Source organism: Mesoplodon densirostris, chromosome 20, assembly GCF_025265405.1.
Source record: "Mesoplodon densirostris isolate mMesDen1 chromosome 20, mMesDen1 primary haplotype, whole genome shotgun sequence".
Lineage (NCBI taxonomy): Eukaryota > Metazoa > Chordata > Mammalia > Artiodactyla > Ziphiidae > Mesoplodon > Mesoplodon densirostris.
In genome coordinates, this window is record NC_082680.1 from 27176747 (window position 1) to 27196596 (window position 19850).

Consider the following 19850-nt stretch of genomic DNA (forward strand, 5'->3'; position numbering starts at 1 on the left):
GACATACACACACATATAGACCACACACACACACACACACACACAGAGTAAATTTTTGTTGGATATCCATGTATCTCATTGGATGCCTGAAGTCAGTTAACAAGTGACTGTTGAAACCTTGATCATCAAGGACTCAGCTATCAGTTTTCTAACATCACTTAACTTGGGCAACACAAAACAAAACAAAAATCTGTAGTGGTGAGGAAATAGCTCACTCATGAAGAACAACTGCAGAAACTAACCCTCACTGGGGAGATAGTGGCTACTCTCCTGACCATTTTAACTTTTTGTTAAAGGCTTTAGTGCCTTCAAATAAACAGTAAATAATCACTGGAAAAGTAGGCTATTTACAAAGGAATCTAATATGGTAATTGATTAGTCACTGAGAGAATGGGAGATGTTGCTAAACTGTAGTAAATCCATCTCTTTGCCCCAGTTTGCTAGTTAAATGGAAAATATGGTAGCAATGAAAGTGAAATCTGTTGGCTATTTTATGCTTCATTTACATTGTATAAAACACACATCATAGATGATTGCCAGCATGAATATGGACTGTGTTTTTCAAAAACTACGTATCCCCCTTTCTTCTTTGGTGATGCAGAACAGGGTGTAGTGGGAGTTAGTGGCATTAAGAGGTCAAAAAGTGTTGTACCAGAGATTTTTGACTATAGATTTTTCATAGAGATGGCAATAAATTGAGGTTATAAATTGAGCAATTAATTAGATTTTTCTCCATGTAACCTGTTCTTCCTGTATAAATACTTTAGTGGATAGAGTGTTACTCACTTAGTGTCTTGCCTCTGTAGTGATGACCAAGGTGAATTTATTAAAGCCCAATTGTTATTTACAATGTCAATGTCAAAATTTTAGATACTTTTGCCACAGTATCTCTAATGTATTGAATTTTAACCTTTCCTGAATTTATTTTATTATGACATTGTGATTGTTTATTATTTAACCTTTCAGGTTGAAAATATTCCTTGAGGAAGTGAGTTTCATAAGCTTATTCTACACGTTATAAAATAAAAATTTCCCCCCATTTTGTCAGTGCTATCACAGTATAATTTATGTACAATAAACTATATCTATTTAAAGAGTACTCTTTGATGAGTTTTGATACCACCACAATCAAGTAAAGAACATTTCCATCACCTCCGAAAGTTTCTTGGTATCGCTTTTTGGTCTATTCCAATCCCAGCCCCAGCCTATGACAACTACTGATCTTATTTTTTGTCACTATAGAACCTAATATTTTGTTTGAATTTGCCTTAAAACTACCTTTTAAAATGTCAAGACCTAGTTTTTTTGCTGTTGGCAAACAATGGTAGAAAGAAAAATATAGTAAAAATTATATTGTTTGGCTTTTCATTTGGGAGGTATAAAGCCTCTGTAAATATAATGGATTATTTGTGAAGAAGTGCTTGAAGATAACACCCTAAAACCTCTATTATGTCATCATCTAGAAATAACACACAAACATTACAATTTTTTTTTTTTTTTTTGTGGTACGCGGGCCTCTCACTGCTGTGGCCTCTCCCGTTGCGGAGCACAGGCTCCGGACGCGCAGGCCCAGCGGCCACGGCTCACGGGCCCAGCCGCTCCGCGGCATGTGGGATCCTCCCGGACCGGGGCACAAACCCGTGTCCCCTGCATCGGCAGGCGGACTCTCAAACACTGCGCCACCAGGGAAGCCCCAAACATTACAAATTTATACCAAAGGATTTTTTATGAATAAAGTACAAGACTCCTAAACATCAGATATTGAAAACAGGTTTGTACTGTTTTGAGACTGTAGTACATAGTTAAGTTTCATTCTACGTTTTTATAGTGTTTGTTTGGTTTCCAAACTTAATACAATGTAATATTTAATTTAAAAATCATTTATAAATTGTGCTTTATCGCAAATAATAATAGTCATAATAAATTATGCTTAAAATAAAGTGGCACGGACCACTTGTTAAATAGAAGAAAGTAAATAATTTTCTGTGCAAGTTATGATTAACTTTAAATACACAGAGCATTAAAAGGAACTTTATGATAAAATATTTAAAAACATATTGATTGTAACTTAAACTGTCTTCCTTATTATGTCACAGAGGAATGATTAAGAGCATAGGTTCTGGAGTTAGGATATCTGGCTTGGAATCCTGGATCTGTGGTGTACCAGATGTGTGATCTTGGGCAAGTTATTTAATTTCAGTACCCTTATCTATAAAATAGGGAAAGTAATGCCAACCTACATCATAGTGTTGTTGGGAGGAGTAAACAAGTTTAGCCATGTAAAATGTTTAAAAGAGGATCAGACACACAGGAAGACATCTATTATTATTATCCCTCCCCTAAACAGTTAATTCTCCCAGTTTTGAAAAAATAATATATTATTATGTCACAATTCAACATTTCAGAAAAAATTGGGAAACACTCCACTGGAAGATTTCTCATTTTCATTCTCTTATGAAATATTTCCTCTCTTTCTGGCCCTATGGTACTGTCCCAGATGCTGAAAAGTCCCAGTCCCTTTTTGCTATACTACCCTTTATACTGAATACTTTAATTCTAACTAGAATCCCTTGGGTTACAGCATCCTGAGATTGGTGCATAATTCTATGAAATTAATGTCTGCTTGGTAGTAGAAAAGCAAGGAAAAATTGATGATGGAAAGACGTGGGAAAATGAGTCACTTGTCAGTTAAATAACAAGCCATCTTTTATCTCACTTGCATTGAAACCACATTTTGTGTATTTTTCATATTTACGTGAGAGTAAAGGTTCCCAATCTCTTAATTTAATTTGCCAAATAGTTGGCTGTCCTGCCTAAGTACTTTTGATCTGCAATCACTTTCAAGGCCAAGGCAGCTTTGTCTAGTGCCAGGAACAATTAATTTCTCACGACTCTAATAAAGAATGTTTCACTTGGTTGCACACGTAAATAGTGAGTTTGTAGTCAAATAAACAAACACACAAACAAACAGAAAGGATATTCACAAATTACTTGTGAGATTTCTGGAGGTCAGTGTCCATGTCTTATACATTATTATATCCTGACAGTCAATAGTGTTGGCACATATTAGGCACATAAACTCTTGAGTAATTGAATTGACTTACTTGATTTCCAAGGCTAAGTCTGAAAGCTGAAACTTATCTTCATTGACTATCTTTTTCACATGAAGATTTGGATGATAAATTTCTACTGGTATGTCAAATTTCTCTAAAAATAGCAATAAGCAAATTGTAGGATGGATAATCTAATGTAGTGATGAGGGCTAGAGATGAGATTGTTCCACTTGGTCAGTAATATTCACAGGTAGCTTGGAATCTCCTCTTTCATCTCAAAATGTATATATTCTTAGTCCATTTGTTAAGGATATAACATAGAGCCTTAAATTATATATATTTTCCATATGGATTTTCTAAAATTTCCTTCTTGGTTTATGATGTGAATGATATACAAGAAGAAAAACTCACCAATTAACTCCTAAAGAAGGAAATAGTAGTTTATACATGTTTAAATGTGTAAATTCTATCAATCCCTCTCAACAAAAATATAATCATAAAAGCTTACTCAACTCTGTTGTGAAAGACTAGTATTAAAAATAGTTGTGTAATGGGGCACATATGCTGAGTTTATTATTTCAAGTGTCCTAAAGGCAGTGGTGCCAGATTTAATATGAGGCTCCTCCAAAGATGCCAATTCCTATTAGGAGAATTTTGTATATTTTAATTTTGTTTCCCTCCAGATTTCTACTTATTGTACTAAAAACAAAATAATTCCAAAAAGAGAAATAATAGTTGTGTATTTTATTAGCATAGGATATGAACAGAAATTTAATTGGTTTATAAACCATCAGTATTCAGATGCCATAAGAATAAAGAAAATCCTAAAACTGTTTATATTGTAATATAAAATCATTCTTGGGTTCATGTTAATGAAGAGAACCATTTTCACTGACAATCACCCTATATCCTAATTTATATCAGTTAAACTATATCAGTTAAATTTTATTTAACAGGTTATCTTTTTCTGACTTCTAGTCTGTTTTGTTTGCAGTATATTCTATTATTCTCACTTTATTTAGAAGATAATTTACTTTTTAAACTAGCATTTTTTTTCATTAAGGATTTAAAATACGTCTTTGGATAAAACACTAAAATCTACTACCTGACTTGAGAAAGGAAGAATTTTAACTTTTATTGAAAAGCCTAATGACTGTTATGAAATTTTAGGATTTCATAGTAAGTTAAATCTAAACAATTTCATACGGATTTTTGTATATTAGCTGACTCATAATATTGAAATATAGAAATGAATTTAATAACATTTTAGTGAACATATAGCAAGTTCTACTAATAAGAATCAGTGGTTCAATTTTGATTTTAAAAGCCATCAATTGTTGCCTTAGAATTGCTCCAAAATGAAAATATCTTTACTGGGGGTGGGGGAAATGTGGAAAATTAAAGGGAATGGTTTTAAAATTATTTTAATTTTAAGTAATAGCTGTGTAACAATAGAAATCATCTCTTAACTTCGTAAATGAAAATATAGAACAGTTGCTTTTAGCTTTTTTAGATAATTTTGGTTTTTTTGAGAAGGAAGTATTTCCCAGAAATAAAATTATCATTTTCCTTCCTCCTCTTCAATTCCCCCTGCCCCCCACCCCTTGCATAATTGTGATTCTCCTGCTGTAAATCTTGGGTGATTATCTAACCTAGAAGTGACTCATATACCATTTATTAGGAGTCATGTATTTTTTTAAATTAATTTTTATTGGAGCATAGTTGATTTACAATGTTGTATTAGTTTCAGGCGTACAGCAAAGTGAATCAGTTATACGTACACATATATCCACTCTTTTTTTAGATTCTGTTCCCATATAGGTCACTACAGAGTATCGAGTAGACTTCCCTGTGCTATACTGTAGGTTCTTATTAGTTATCTATTTTCTATATAGTAGTGTGTGTATGTCAATCCCAATCTCCCAATTTATCCCTCCCCCCCTTACCCCTTGGTAACTATAAGTTTGTTTTCTACACCTGTGACTCTATTTCTATTTTGTAAATAGGTTCATTTGTACCATTTTTTAGATTCCACATATAAGCCATATCATATGGTATTTGTCTTTCTCTGTCTGACTTAACTTCACTCAGTATGACTGTCTCTAGGTCCATCCATGTTGCTGCAAATGGCATTATTTCATTATTTTTTATGACTTAGTATATAGCCATATATACTCCATTGTATATATATACCCCATCTTGTTTATCCATTCTTCCATTGATGGACATTTAGGTTGCTTCCATGTCCTGGCTATTGTAAATAGTGCTGCAATGAACATTGGGGTACATGTATTTTTTTCGAATTATGGTTTTCTCCAGATATATGCCCAGGAGTAAGATTGCTGGATCATGTGGTAGCTCTGTTTTTAGTTTTTTAAGGAACCTCCGTACTGTTCTCCATGATGGCTGTACCAATTTACATTCCCACCAACAGTGTAGGAGGGTTCTCTTTTCTCCACACTCTCTCCAGCATTTATTGTTTGTAGATATTTTGATGATGGCCATTCCAACCAGTGTGAGGTGGTACCTCATTGTAGTAATTATCTACTACAGTGCCACATTTAACTTAGAAGTGGCTCATATACCCATTCATTAGGAACCATGTATTTTTAATGATATACCAAAATTCGAAAGCAAGTTAGGTACCTGAGAACTGTCATAAAAGTTCTTTACTAGATCAATTTCCATTAAATAAAAAAGCCTATAATTTATGTTACAGAGTTAAAATATTTTCTCTGGCAAATGATAGACCAAGAACAATGATGCTGTCAATTATTAATGAAAGGATGGGAATCAGCCCTTGGTCTCTTCAAGTTGTGTGTGTGTGTATGCATGCACATGTGTGTGTTCATGTGTGTGTGTGATTTTTGTTCGGTCTTTCAGTACCCTTCATTATTCTTTTACATTAGCTAGTGCTAAACTTATTTTTTAAAATGTCAATGACCTTTAAAACTGGAAAGACTATGAAGTATTATTTTTTGAAGGGGGTTCAGTAATTTGGGTCAAAAAATGCTTTTTACTTGATTTTATGGGGGCATCTCCAAATCATTTTATCTTTATTTTATATATGATCAACCATTTGGCAGATCCTTGATTTTGTTTTGGATATCTTAAACATGATAAACAGATAAATTAAAAAAGAAACTCATTAACAATTAAATATGATCCAAATACTAATACAGACAGTAAGGATTACATTTCACTTCAGGAATAAGAGGAGTGGCAATGGTATAACTTTGCAGTAGTAAAAACATATTTTCTGACTTTACTCTTAAGTTTTAGTCATTTCTTTCATGCATTTCTGGGGAAAACTGGAAAAATAAATTGCCTTAAAATGACTTAGGAAGAATGGCCTTGGAAATTGTGACAACACAGTTGTGTGTTGTGTGAGATCCATGTGTGATGACCATAATACAACTGGATGTGTCATTATAATGTTTCTAAGCATAGGAAACAGTAATAAAAAAAAATCTGTACAAGGGGAAACAAACTTTTTTGAAGATAAAGTGAAAATGTCTTAAGGGCCAAATAAATTTAAAATCCAATCAAATGATATATCTAAGTCAGCTGTGAGTGGGGAGATACTATAAAACTTGAATTTCAGATGTTGGAACTTGCCTCTTTTGGGTTATAAAGTCATAGACATGGAAAGTATAAAGTGTTCAGAGTTCCTCTGAGGGTAAGTGTCAACAGTACAGTCAGCCTCTTAGCTTGAATTTCTGGTCATTTTGAGAGCTGTAGAACACTGGGAAGTCAACTCCAAGGTTACATTTTGGGGACTGAAATCATTATTTCCTTGGGAGTAAGCATTTGTCAAACGCTTAGAAAGTTTTATCATTGAAGTAAAAGAGGTATTTATCTCATTGTATTAATATTTATATAAAAAAGGATTTGTAAAAAATTGTACCTACAATATTTAATATTTGGATTATTATATTTTTATTTTTATTTTTTTTTTCTTTTTGCGGTATGCGGGCCTCTCACTGTTGTGGCCTCTCCCGTTGCGGAGCACAGGCTCCGGATGCGCAGGCCCAGCGGCCATGGCTCACGGGCCCAGCCGCTCCGCGGCATATGGGATACTCCCAGACCGGGGCACGAACCCGTATCCCCTGCATCGGCAGGCGGACTCTCAACCACTGCGCCACCAGGGAGGCCCATGGATTATTATAAAAAATAGATTAGCCTGTGACTTTAATTCTAACTTCATTATTCAAATTTTTAATTTTAATAATTAATTTAGAACCATGATTTTTTATGACTAATAATTTATTTATTGGAGTATAATTGCTTTACAGTGGTGTGTTAGCTTCTGCATTATAACAAAGTGAATCAGCTATACATATACACACATCCCCGTATCTCTTCCCTCTTGTGTCACCCTCCCACCCTCCCCATCCCACCCCTATAGGTGGTCACAAAGCACTGAGCTGATCTCCATGTCCTATGCAGCTGCTTCCCACTAGCTAGCTATTTTACATTTGAGAACCATGATTTTAAATTGAGTCTTAGTAAGCTTGTAAACATTATCAGAGTGCTTAATATATAAATGTTTTATTTCTTCACATTATAATTTAAATATATTTGATTTTAACAGTAATTTAAGTGCTCACTAAGATCTATCTGTAACACTATTAAAGTATTCAAAATATTAAATATATAAATAAAGTTTCTAATGTTTGAAGATGTTTAAATCTATGGTGAATATAAACATTATCCAGAGCACCATTAAAGGTAATATGTCTTTTAGATTTCTAAATAGGAAATTAAGATTCGTTTAGTTGTTTAAGAACTTAAGAAAGACTTAGGTTTGAAGCTTATAATTTTGTAAATTGAATTTTATTATAGAAACTAAATAGAAGGAATTTCCTGGCAGTCCAGTGGTTAGGACTCCATGCTTCTACTTCATGGGTCCCAGGTTCAGTCCCTAGTCAGAACTAAGATCTCGCATTCCATGCAGTGCAGCCAAAAAAAAAAAAAAAAGACAAAACTAAATAGAACACTGAATAGCCTTTTCTGTACTCAAAAACATGTATTTAGCTGAGAATGTTGCTGGTATTTTCAACAATTGGCATTCAGTTTTGTTGACTAATAAATTCATCCAGAAGTCTTTGGAACTAATGTTGGATATCGCCAATCATTATCATTAATCAAAAACTTCACGTATGGGTCACAGTAGAAAAGAATCCCAATGTGTCCAGGTGTTGGGGAGACAGAGGTTTCTGGTAACTCAAACTGTTTAGGGACTATAACCTGAAAGTAATGACTACTTAGAGTTCAAATCTCTATTGTGTTTTCAGATAAAAAGAAAAAAAAAGCCTAGAGCTTTTTTCCTGAAAGAAACATTATATGCTAATTGGTATGTGATTTTACATTGGTGAAAAAAAGGAAAATATCTAGAAACTGTTTTTTTGTATTTTATATTTTGCCATTAAAATATTTTATTGTGAAATATACGTACAAAAGAGTATATTAATGTAAGAATGTAACAAAAGGAATAGTAGTAAAATGTATACCTAAAAGTAATAGATCTTTGATGTTCTGCTGTTACAACAAAATTTGTATGGTTGTGAATTTCTCTGTCTTATTTGAATTTTTTTTTTTTTTTTTTTAGCGGTACGCGGGCCTCTCACTGTTGTGGCCTCTCCCGTTGCGGAGCACAGGCTCTGGACGCGCAGGCTCAGCGGCCATGGCTTACGGGCCCAGCCGCTCCGCGGCATGTGGGATCTTTTTTTTTTTTTTTTTCCTTTTTGCGGTATGTGGGCCTCTCACTGTTGTGGCCTCTCCCGTTGCGGAGCACAGGCTCCGGATGCGCAGGCCCAGCGGCCATGGCTCACGGGCCCAGCCGCTCCGCGTCATATGGGATCCTCCCAGACCGGGGCACGAACCCGTATCCCCTGCATCGGCAGGCGGACTCTTAACCACTGCGCCACCAGGGAGGCCCGGCATGTGGGATCTTCCCGGACCGGGGCACGAACCCGTGTCCCCTGCATCGGCAGGCGGACTCTCAACCCCTGCGCCACCAGGGAAGCCCTGTCTTATTTGAAATTTGTTGTGCTTCTTAGAACTGAGTCTTGGTGTCTTTTAGCAATTCTTGGGAAATGCCAGCCGTTATTTGTGTGAAGCGTCCCTGTGCCCCTTTATTTCTACAATCATCTCCTTCTGGAACTCCAAGTTATATATGTTAGACCTTCACACACTATCTTTCATGTCTTTTAACTTAGCTTGTTTTCCATATCTTTGTCAGGACTTCCTATTGGATTGTTTCTTAAGAATTATCTTGTTGTGGTCTATCCTGATGGGGCTTTTTCTGTAAACCTACATTGTTGGAAATGCCTCATAGTAACTGTGTACTTTCCTTTACTCATAGAACTACCTGTTAGATCTGTGGGAAAGAACTACAAGACAGAGCTGCCAAATAAACTATGAAAAACCTAACAGTCAAACTTTTTTTTATCTTAGGTATTGGTATATCCCAATGATCTGTACTGTTCTAGGGTGTGATGGCTTAGGAGTGAATATGATTTAAACCTTATACATTTTTAGAGGATGTCAAATTCAGAACCAGGCAGCTCCATCTCCTGACCCTAAACATGGTCCTAAAGTAAATCGCTTGAGGAAATTGGATCCCGAACGTTACAGGTGGGGAATTTTGAAGTGTGTCCATATTCCATTGGAGATCAAAGAAACCTAACTAAAAGAATTGTGGGCTGACTCACATGACAACTTCTTTTTGAAAGGGCTATTTTATCTTGAAGGTTATGAGTTTAGAGGAACTAAGGTGATTGGCAGTGGAAAGAATCAGAACATGTGAAATTCCTTAAAAATTTATTGACTTAAATAATTTTGTCTATGTTACACATAACTTAAAAAAAAAAACTTTACACTTTGTGCAGAAAGTCAGCATACATTTTTGGCTCAAAGTTTCTCTAATGTTTTCTGTGGAAGGAATAATACCATTTATCAGTTTAAAAAAAGAATTATTCATTAATTTTCTCTTCAGCTGTGTCTAATCCATTATAAATTCATCCACTGGATTTTCCATTTCAATTATTATGTATATTTTTCCTGGAACTTCTTTCTGGTTCTTTGATAAATCTGTATTAAAAAATAGAGTTCTGTACTCATATTTTCAAACCTTTCTTTTTTTATTGAGGTATAATTGACATATAACATTGTATTATTTCCAGGTGTACAACATAATGGTTCAATATTTGTATATAATGTGAAGTGATCATCACAATAAGTCTTGATAACATTTGTTAACATACATAGTTACAAATATTTTTTCTTCTAATGAGTACTTTTAAGATCTACTTTCTTAGCAACTTTCAGATATGCACTATAGTATTATTAACTATAGTCACCATCCTGCACGTTACATCCCCATGACTGAATTATTTTATAACTGGAAATTTGTACCTTTTCTCCCCTTTCACCCATTTCTCCCATCCTCTGTCTCCTACCACTGGCAACCACCAATCTGTTCTCTGTATCTATGGGTTCCTTTTGTTGTTTATTTCCACATATAGTTGAGATCATACACCATTTGTCTTTCTCTTTCAGACTTATTTCACTTAGTATAATGCCTTCAAGGTATATATATGTATATCTCACATCCATTCATCCATCATCAGACACTTAGATTGTTTCCATATCTTGGCTATTGAAAGAATGCACCCGGAAATGGAATTACTGGATCATATGGTAGTTCTGTTTTTAATTTCTTGAGGAACCTTCATACTGTTTTCCATAGTGGCTGCACCAATTTACATTCCCACCAACAGTACATAAAGGTTCCCTTTTGTTTTTTTACTTCTTTGCCAACACTTGTTATTTCTTGTCTTTTCGATGGTAGCCATCCTAACAAGTGTGAGGTGATATCTCGTGATATTGATTTGCATTTCCCTGATGACTAGTGATGTTGAGCATCTTTTCATGTACCTGTTTCCCATCTATATGTCTTCTTTGGTAAAATGTCTCTTCAGATATTTTGCCCATTTTTTAAAAATTGGATTTTTTGTTCATTTGTTTGTTTTTGCTATTGCATTGTATTGAGTTCTTTATATGTTTTTGGGTATTAACCCCTTATCAGATATATGATTTTGCAAATATTTTTTCCAACTCAGGAGATTGCCTTTTCATTTTATTATTTCCTTTGCTGTGTAGAAGCTTTTTGGACTGATGTAGTCCCACTTGTTTATTTTTGCTTTTGTTGTCTTTGGTTTTGGAGTCAGATTCAAAAATTCATTGCCAAGACTAATGTCAAGGATCCTACATTCAAGTCTTCAATCCATAATTTTTGTGCATGGTATAAAATAGTAGTCTACTTTCATAATTTTGCATGTGGCTGTCCAGTTTTCCCAGCACCTTTTATTGAAGAGACTATCCCTTCCTCATTGTATATCCTTGCCTCATTTGTCATAAATTAATTGGCCACAGATGTGTGGATTTGTTTTATTTGGGGAATCTCTTTTCTGTTTCATTAATCTATATGTCCGATTTTTATGCGAATACCATACTGTTTTGATTACTGTAGCTTTGTAATGTAGTTTGAAATTAGGGCACATGATGCCACCAGCTTTGTTCTTCTTTCTCAAGATTCCTTTGGCTGTTGGGATATTTTGTGGTTCCATACAAACTTTAGGATTGTTCATTTCTATGAAAAGATGCTATTGGAATTTTGGTAGGGATTGAATTAAATCTGTGGATTGCTTTGGGTGATATGGACATTTTAACACAATTAATTCTTCCAGTCCATGAGCACAGACTACATTTTTATTTATTTGTGTCTTCTTTAGTTTCCTTCATCAGTGTAAGTTTTCAGTGTGCAGGCCTTTTACCTCCTGGGTTAAATTTATTCCTAGGTATTTTATTCTTTTTGGTTAAATTGTAAATGGGATTGTTTCCTTAATTTCTCTTTCTGGTAGTTTGTTGTTAGTGTATAGAAATGCAACAGATTTTTGTGTATTAATTTTTGTATCCTTCAATTTGAATGAATTCATTTATTAGTACTAACAGTTTTTTGGTGAAACTTTTTTCTTGAAATACAGTTGATTTACACTGTTGTGTTAGTTTCTGATATACAGCAAAGCTATTCATTTAAATATGTATTCTTTTTCATATTCTTTTCCATTTAGGTTACTACAAAATATTGAATGTAATTCCCTGTGCTATACAGTAGGACCTTGTTGTTTATCCATTTTATATATAGTAGTTTGTATCTACTAATCCCAAACTCTGGATTTATCCCCCGTCCTTTCCCCTTTGGTAACCACAAGTTTGTTTTCTATGTCTTCGAGTCTGTTTCTGTTTTGTAATTAAGTTGATTTGTGTCATATTTTAGATTCCACATATAAGTAATAGCATATGATATTTGGCTTTGTCTGATTTGTTTCACTTAGTATGATCATCTCTAGGTCCATGCATGTTGCTGCAAATGGCACTATTTTATTCTTTTTTTATGGCTGAATAATACATACACACACACACACACACACACACACACACACACACCCCACATCTTCTTTATCCATTCATCTGTCGATGGACACTTCACTTAGGTTGTTTCCATGTCTTGGCTATTGTAAATAGGGCTGCTGTGAACATAGGGGTGCATGTATCTTTTCAAATTAGAGTTTTCTCCAGATATATGCACAGGAGTGGAATTGCTGGATCATATGGTAGCTCTATTTTCAGTTTTTTGAGGAACCTCCATACTGTTTTCCATAGTGGCTGCAAGTGAAACTATTTTAAAATAATGTTTAATAGCAATACTTGAATATTGTTCTATTTACTACTGTCAGTTACTATAACAGAACTTCATTAAGAATATTTCCTTTTCATGCTTGGTTATGCTTAGTGACAAAGCATGCCCTCACGGTCTTAGGATGGATATTGGATATATCATTTTCATTATAAAAATCTAAACATATGGCATGACTGTTAGGTGTTTCCTTGAAAACTGTCACATTTTGCCACTCTCGGTGGCTTCTTGATGTGTTAATGTATTACATTCCCTCTTCAGCATTGAAGAAATAGATGATACATCTGTAAGATATAGCTGCAATGAAAAGAAAAGTAATCCTTTTGATCTGTGTAGAGTGATCAACAAAGTTCTTTTCTGGCAATAGATAGACAAACAGATATTCTTCTCAATATCTATCAGTGTTAAGGGAAATAGAACAACATTTATAGATGATTGCCTGATGAATACCCGTTAAATGCTGTAGACCATTAAGTGTGCTAATATCTGTCCCAGGATTAGACTGAACCAACATTCACATACCTGAATGGTATGTTATTAGCTTCCTGTAAAATCACTCACACTTTCCTCCCTTCTGAATTATGCTTTGCAGTGGTGCCATTAGCCAATACCAAAAGATGCTATAAGAAAGAGACCTGTAGAAAAATCTCAAGTCTACTGTAAAGATGTTACGATCTTTGTTTGTGGGATTGCAGTACCCCTTTTATGATTTCCCTTAAGGAGAAATGGTTTGCTGCTTTCTGAACTTTAGTATCAGGAACAGTTGGGTTTCTTCTGAGCAGTTGATTTTTTTATCTTCTTATGGATCCTTGGTTTGTAAACTGATTAGCTTTCTTTCACGGGAAGCCAGAATACTGAATCATATGTTAACTTATTTGATATAGTTATATCTGGCTCCTTTTAAGTCCTTACTTTATTTTTCAGTACTTTTTTTCTCATTTCTTCAGCTTTATGTTATCTTGGTATATTTTGTTTTATTTTTTTAATTGAAGTATAGTTGATTTACAATGTTGTGCTAGTTTCCAGTGTACAGCAAAGTGATTCAGTTATTCTTTTTCAGATTCTTTTCCCTTATAGGTTATTACAAAATACTAATTATAGTTCCCTGTGCTATCTAGGCAAAGATGTACGGTGACCTTATATATAGGAAACTCTAAATGCCTTTTCACTCACACATGCTATCAAGTATCTATATGTATGTGTGTGTGTGTGTGTATGTGTGTGTGTGTGTATATATATATATATTTGTTTTCTTTTTAAAAATTTTTTTGCTGAGACTATTTAACATAAGACAGACAAACCACCTTTACTGGGAGATTTGCTTTGACCCTGGCTTTTGCATAATTTTCCTTTGGCAAAGTCTTCAGCAAGTAGCAAGATTTAAAGTACAGGGTTGAAGTTCAGGTTAAAACTCTAGTAAGTTAATGATCAAGAATGTACAAGGTAGAGAATCAGAGATAGAGAATTTGGGTTATCAGTTTATCCAAGTGTAGGGAACATTTAACAGAAGCACATTTACCAGAATTAGGTATCGGGAAATTCTGAGGTCAGGTCTGGCTTTAGAGAGGGTGGAGCTAAGCTTGTATTTGGGGCTAAAGTGAGCTCCATTTAGGGAGAAAAGGAGACAGAGGCTGGAAACCTGAAGAGGTAAATGAGTCAGCCCAGGTGCAAGGACTGATTTTGCCACGCTGAGTGACCACGGGCAAGTGAATTAAACCATCTGAGACCTCTTTCTAGTTTGGGTAATGTAGATAATAATACCTACCTCACAGATAGCTTTAAAGACATGAAAAGTACTTAAAATAGTGTCTGCTCTCCAGCAGGCTTTCAATAAATAGTGATTGTCATCATGTCCCAGTGCAGTGGCTGCATTCTGCAAGCTGATCCACTGTGTGCCACTGTGAATAAAATAGCACGAGGGTAGCCTTTTCTTAATTTGCAGGGAACCCAATTTGCTTGGGATATTCTCATTTGGCAGCTTCCCTGAGATCTATGTTTTCACCCTTTGGTGTTTACTGCTGCCTGCCTGCCAGTGGGCGGCAATAGATGACAAAACAAGTGAATGAACAGTATCAATATTTCTTGCTTTTCTTCCCAAATCAACACATTCCAAGTGTTTCACTGATTGGGTAAGTTTAAGAATCAATGCCTGGTTTAGAACCCATGCCTGGTTTAGAACCCTGTGTCCATGATGTAATGCTGCTTGTTTTAGCAGAAGTCTCTTGGGGCATCTTCCTAAATTCTCAGGTTCGTTTTTTGCTACCTGCACTAGGAGTGGTTGGACAAAAGTATATCTGAGATCCCTGTCATTCCCAGGAAGGGTGTCATTTGCTAGCTCTGGCAAGTATCTTTTCCTAGGACACTTTGCTATGCTGAAAAAAGAAATCTATAACTGTACTGAGCTCCTCACTAAGTCAAAGTGTCAGAAATCTCTCAGGCTGTCATAATTCACCTTTTAAAGGTAAACAAAAGGAGATAGGGCAATTATTTTCAGTTGGAAGAAGATAGATCCAATTGTGTGATACAAGGATGTAAAGGTCACAAAGCAGGTATTTGCAGATCGAATACTCTTTTTCCCCAACCTGCTCACTCATTCTCACTGTTTTCTTACCACAGTTGTCCCCAAGTTCAACTCTGTCACTCTGGTGACCTGTATTGCTAAGCAGTAGCAATAGACCCCAGAGGCCTCTAACTAACTCCATCCTTTCATCTTGGAGAAATGTTTCTTGATAGGTAAGAAACTAAGCATCGCCGTCTGGGCTTATCTGAGATCCTAAAAGCCCTCTGAATGTGTGTTGCTGACCTCATTTTAAAGTCCCTAGTGCATCATTGGAGCACATCACAGGCACATAAATCACCCTTAGAAAGTACATTCTTCCAAACTCTGTCAGCCTATGTCTCTCAGAAAATACATTCACTTTTGGCAGCTTTTATGAAGCCTGCTTTATGAAAATTAATAATAATAATAAAAGAGGAATTTAAAGATTTTTGTACTCTCTGTTGGTTTTTTTTTGGAATTTTTAGCTGCCATCCAGGCAAACAAATAGTCTAGTGACTGCTTCTGTTGGTACCTTCATGATGCATTCAAGCCTTTTGTTAAATTTGAACCACACTGAACTTAGAAGCCCTTTGAATCTCACCTCCTCCACACAGCCTTCCTTGGCTACTCTTGTCCTGTTTAAAGACAAGGAATATTAACGCTTGTGGAGGTGGTATGCAAGTGTTACTTGCTGTTGCCAATTTTTATCTTCCCTAAACTGCTCTGCCACATAAAACATGCATCACAAATTAATTTGTATATATTCCTTGATTAATGGGTGCTATTTTCATCTTCCTAATATTGTTCCTGATCTGTGCGTTTTCTAATATGTTGTTCAGTGATTCATACGTGGTGATCTTATCTCCATGGCTAGACTATAAATGTTCTCAAATGAGGGCAAGGACCAGATTTTATCTGCTCCCTTAACTAACGATTAATAAGGGTCTGCTGTTTAGATGTTTTCTAAAATGTTGGCTGGGGAAAGATGGCGGGTCTTCAGGACATGCAATTTCCTGTTGGTATAACTAACTTTCCACTCTCTACCATGAGCATTGGGGTTTCTTGTACAAGAATATCTTTGTCTTGTTAATCACTTTATTGAGGTATGGTTGACATGTAAAAAGTTGTATATATTTAATGTGTACAGGTTGATGTTTGGGGATAAGTATATACCTGTGGAACCATCACTGACATCAAGGTCATAGACATATCCGTTGCTAGTAAATGTTTCCTTGCATCCGTTTATTATGATTGCTTTATGTGTGTGAGTGTGTGTTTGTGTGTGTGTGTGTGAGTTTGTGTGTGAAACTTAATGTAAGATTACCCCCCTGGCAAATTGTAAGTATACAGTACAGTATTGTTAGCTATAGGCACTATGCTGTATAGTAGCTATCGCTAATTTATTGATCTTGCATAACTGTAACTTTGTACCCTTTGATCATCGTCTTCCCATTTCCCCCTGTGAGTTTAACTATTTTAGATTTTACATAAAAGTGAGATCATGGGGCTTCCCTGGTGGCGCAGTGGTTGAGAGTCCGCCTGCCGATGCAGGGGACACAGGTTTGTGCCCCAGTCCGGGAAGATCCCACATGCCCGGAGCGGCTGGGCCCGTGAGCCATGGCCGCTGAGCCTGCGCATCCGGAGCCTGTGCTCCGAAGCGGGAGAGGCCACAGCAGTGAGAGGCCCGCGTACCGCAAAAAAAAAAAAAAAAAAAAAAGTGAGATCATGCAGTATTTGTCTTTTTATGTCTAGCTCATCTCACATAACATAATGTCCTCCAGATTCATCCATGATGTTGCAGATGACAGGATTTCCTTCTTTTTTAAGGCTGGACATTGTATATGTGCACCACCTCTTCTATATCCATCCATCCTTCAGTGGGCATATAGGCTGATTACATATCTTGGCTATGGTGAATACAGAGCAGTGAACATGAGAGGGTAGATATCTCTTTAAGATCCTAATTTCAATTCCTTTGGATAAATACCCAAAAGTGAGATTGCTGGATGGTATGGTAGTGCCAGCTTTAATTGTTTGAGGAACCACCACACTAATTTCCACAATAGCTGTACCAATTTACATTCCTACCAACAGTGTACAAGGGTTCACTTTTCTCCACATCTTGCCCATACTTCTTATGTTTTTATTTTTTTAAATAGCTATCCTCATATGTGTGAAGTGATATCTCATTGTGGGTTTTTTTGTTTGTTTGTTTGTTTGGGGTTTTTGTTTGTTTGTTTGTTTGCGGTATGCGGGCCTCTCACTGTTGTGGCCTCTCCCATTGCTGAGCACAGGCTCCGGACGCACAGGCTCAGCGGCCACGGCTCACGGGCCCAGCCGCTCCGCGGCATGTGGGATCTTCCCAGACTGGGGCACGAACCTGTGTCCCCTGCATCGGCAGGTGGACTCTCAACCACTGCGCCACCAGGGAAGCCCCTCATTGTGGTTTTGATTTGCCTTTCTCTGGTGATTAATGACATTGAGTACCCTTTCATATACCTGTTGTCCAGTTGTATGTCTTCTTTGGAGAAATGTTTATTCAGATCCTCTGTCCGTTTGTTAACTGGGTTATTTGTTTTGTTTTGTTTTTGTGCAGTTGAGTTGTATGAATTCTTTATACATTTTGGATGCTAACCCCTTATCGGATATATGGTTTGCACATATTTTCTCCCATTACATAGGTTAACTTTTAATTTAGTTGATTATTTACTTTGCTATGCAATAACTTTTTAATTTGATGTAGTCCCACACTTTTATATTTGTTTCTGTTGCGTGTACTTTTGGTGCTGTATCCAAAAAGTTATTGCCAAGACCAATGTCAAGGAGCTTTTTCCTTATGTTTCTTTTAGGGGTTTTACATTTCCAAATGTTACATTTAAGTCTTTAATCCACTTTGAGTTGATCTTTTTCTGTATGGAATAAGGGAGGGGCCCAATTTTATTCTTTTGCACATGGATATACAGTTTAAGCAATAACATTTGTTGAAGAGACTGTCCTGTCCCCATTGTATATTTTGGTGCCTCTGAAGAAATTTAATTGACCATAGAAGTATGGGTTTATTTCTGGGCTCTCTGTTGTGTTCTATTGGTCATTGGGCTGTTTTTATTCTAGTACGATAATGTTTGGATTACTGTAACTTTGTAATGTAATTTCAAATCAGGAAATGTGATGCCTCCAGCTCTTTTATTCTTGCTCAAGATTGTTTTGGCTATTTGGGGTCTTTTGTAGTTCCACAGGAGTTTTAGGGTTGTTTTTCTCTTTCTGTGAAAAATGCCATCGAAATTTTGATAGAAATTGCATTGAATCTGTGGAACATTTGGGCAATGTGGACATTTTAAGAATATTAATTCTTCCAATCCAGAAACACAAGATATCAAAAAACCAAAAACCCAGTTTAAAAAAATGGGCAGGAAAGCTAAATAGACATTTCTCCCAAGAAGACATACAGATGGCTACAGGCACATGAAAAGATGCTCAACATCGCTAATTATTAGAGAAATGCAAATCAAAACTACAATTAGGTATTTCCTCACACTGGTCAGAATGGCCATCATCAAAAAGGCTACAAATAATAAATGCCAGAGAGGGTGTGGAGAAAAGGGACCCCTCCTACACTGTTGGTGGAAGTGTAAACTGGTACAGCCACTATGGAGGACAGTATGGAGGATCTTTAAAAAACTAAAAACAGAGCTACCACATGATCCAGCAATCCTACTCCTGGGCATGTACCCAGAAAAGACAAAAACTCTAATTTGAAAAGATACATGCACCCCAGTGTTCATAGCAGCACTGTTTACAATAGCCAAGTCATGGAAGCAACCTAAATGTCCATCGACAGATGAATGGGTGAAGAAGCTGTGGTATATATATAATGGAATACTACTCAGCCATAAAAAAGAATGAAATAATGCCATTTGCAGCAACATGGATGGACCTAGAGATTATCATACTATGTGAAGTCAAACAAAGACAAATATCCCATGATATCACTTATATGTGGAATCTTTGAAAACTGATACAAATGAACTTATTTACAAAACAGAGATGGAGTCACAGACATAGAATACAAACTTATGGTTACCAAAGGGGAAGGAGGATGAGAGGGATAAATTAGGAGTTTGGGGTTAACAAGTACACACTAATATATATAAAATAGGTAAACAACAAAAACTTACTCTATAGTACAGGGAGGTATATTCAATATCTTGTAATAACCTATAGTGGAAAATAATCTGGAAAAGAATATGTACATGTATCACTGAATCACTTTGCTGTACACCTGAAACTAACATAACATTGTAAATAAACTATATTTCAATAAAAAAATGGATGAAGAAAACCAGAAAAAATAAAGAAGGGAGCAACCAACAAGAAGGAGAAATTCTTCAAGGGCTTTGGTCAAGAACCCTGCCATGTGCCAGTAAAGTTCTGATTCTAGCACCTGTTTGATTTATAGAATGATAACAAACTAATATTTTAGTATTGTCTATTACCA

At 35.8% G+C, this 19850-nt stretch overlaps 1 protein-coding gene and 1 non-coding gene across 3 annotated transcripts in view; both read left to right on the top strand.

Moving 5' to 3' along the window:
• The window catches only part of UNC5D (unc-5 netrin receptor D), a 620692-nt gene that overhangs the window by 224153 nt on the left and 376689 nt on the right, over window positions 1–19850 (top strand). The window lies entirely within an intron of this gene.
• LOC132481402 (small nucleolar RNA SNORA18) lies at window positions 9333–9461 on the top strand. The gene has a single exon (XR_009530823.1). It is a non-coding gene; the product is annotated as a small nucleolar RNA SNORA18 (small nucleolar RNA).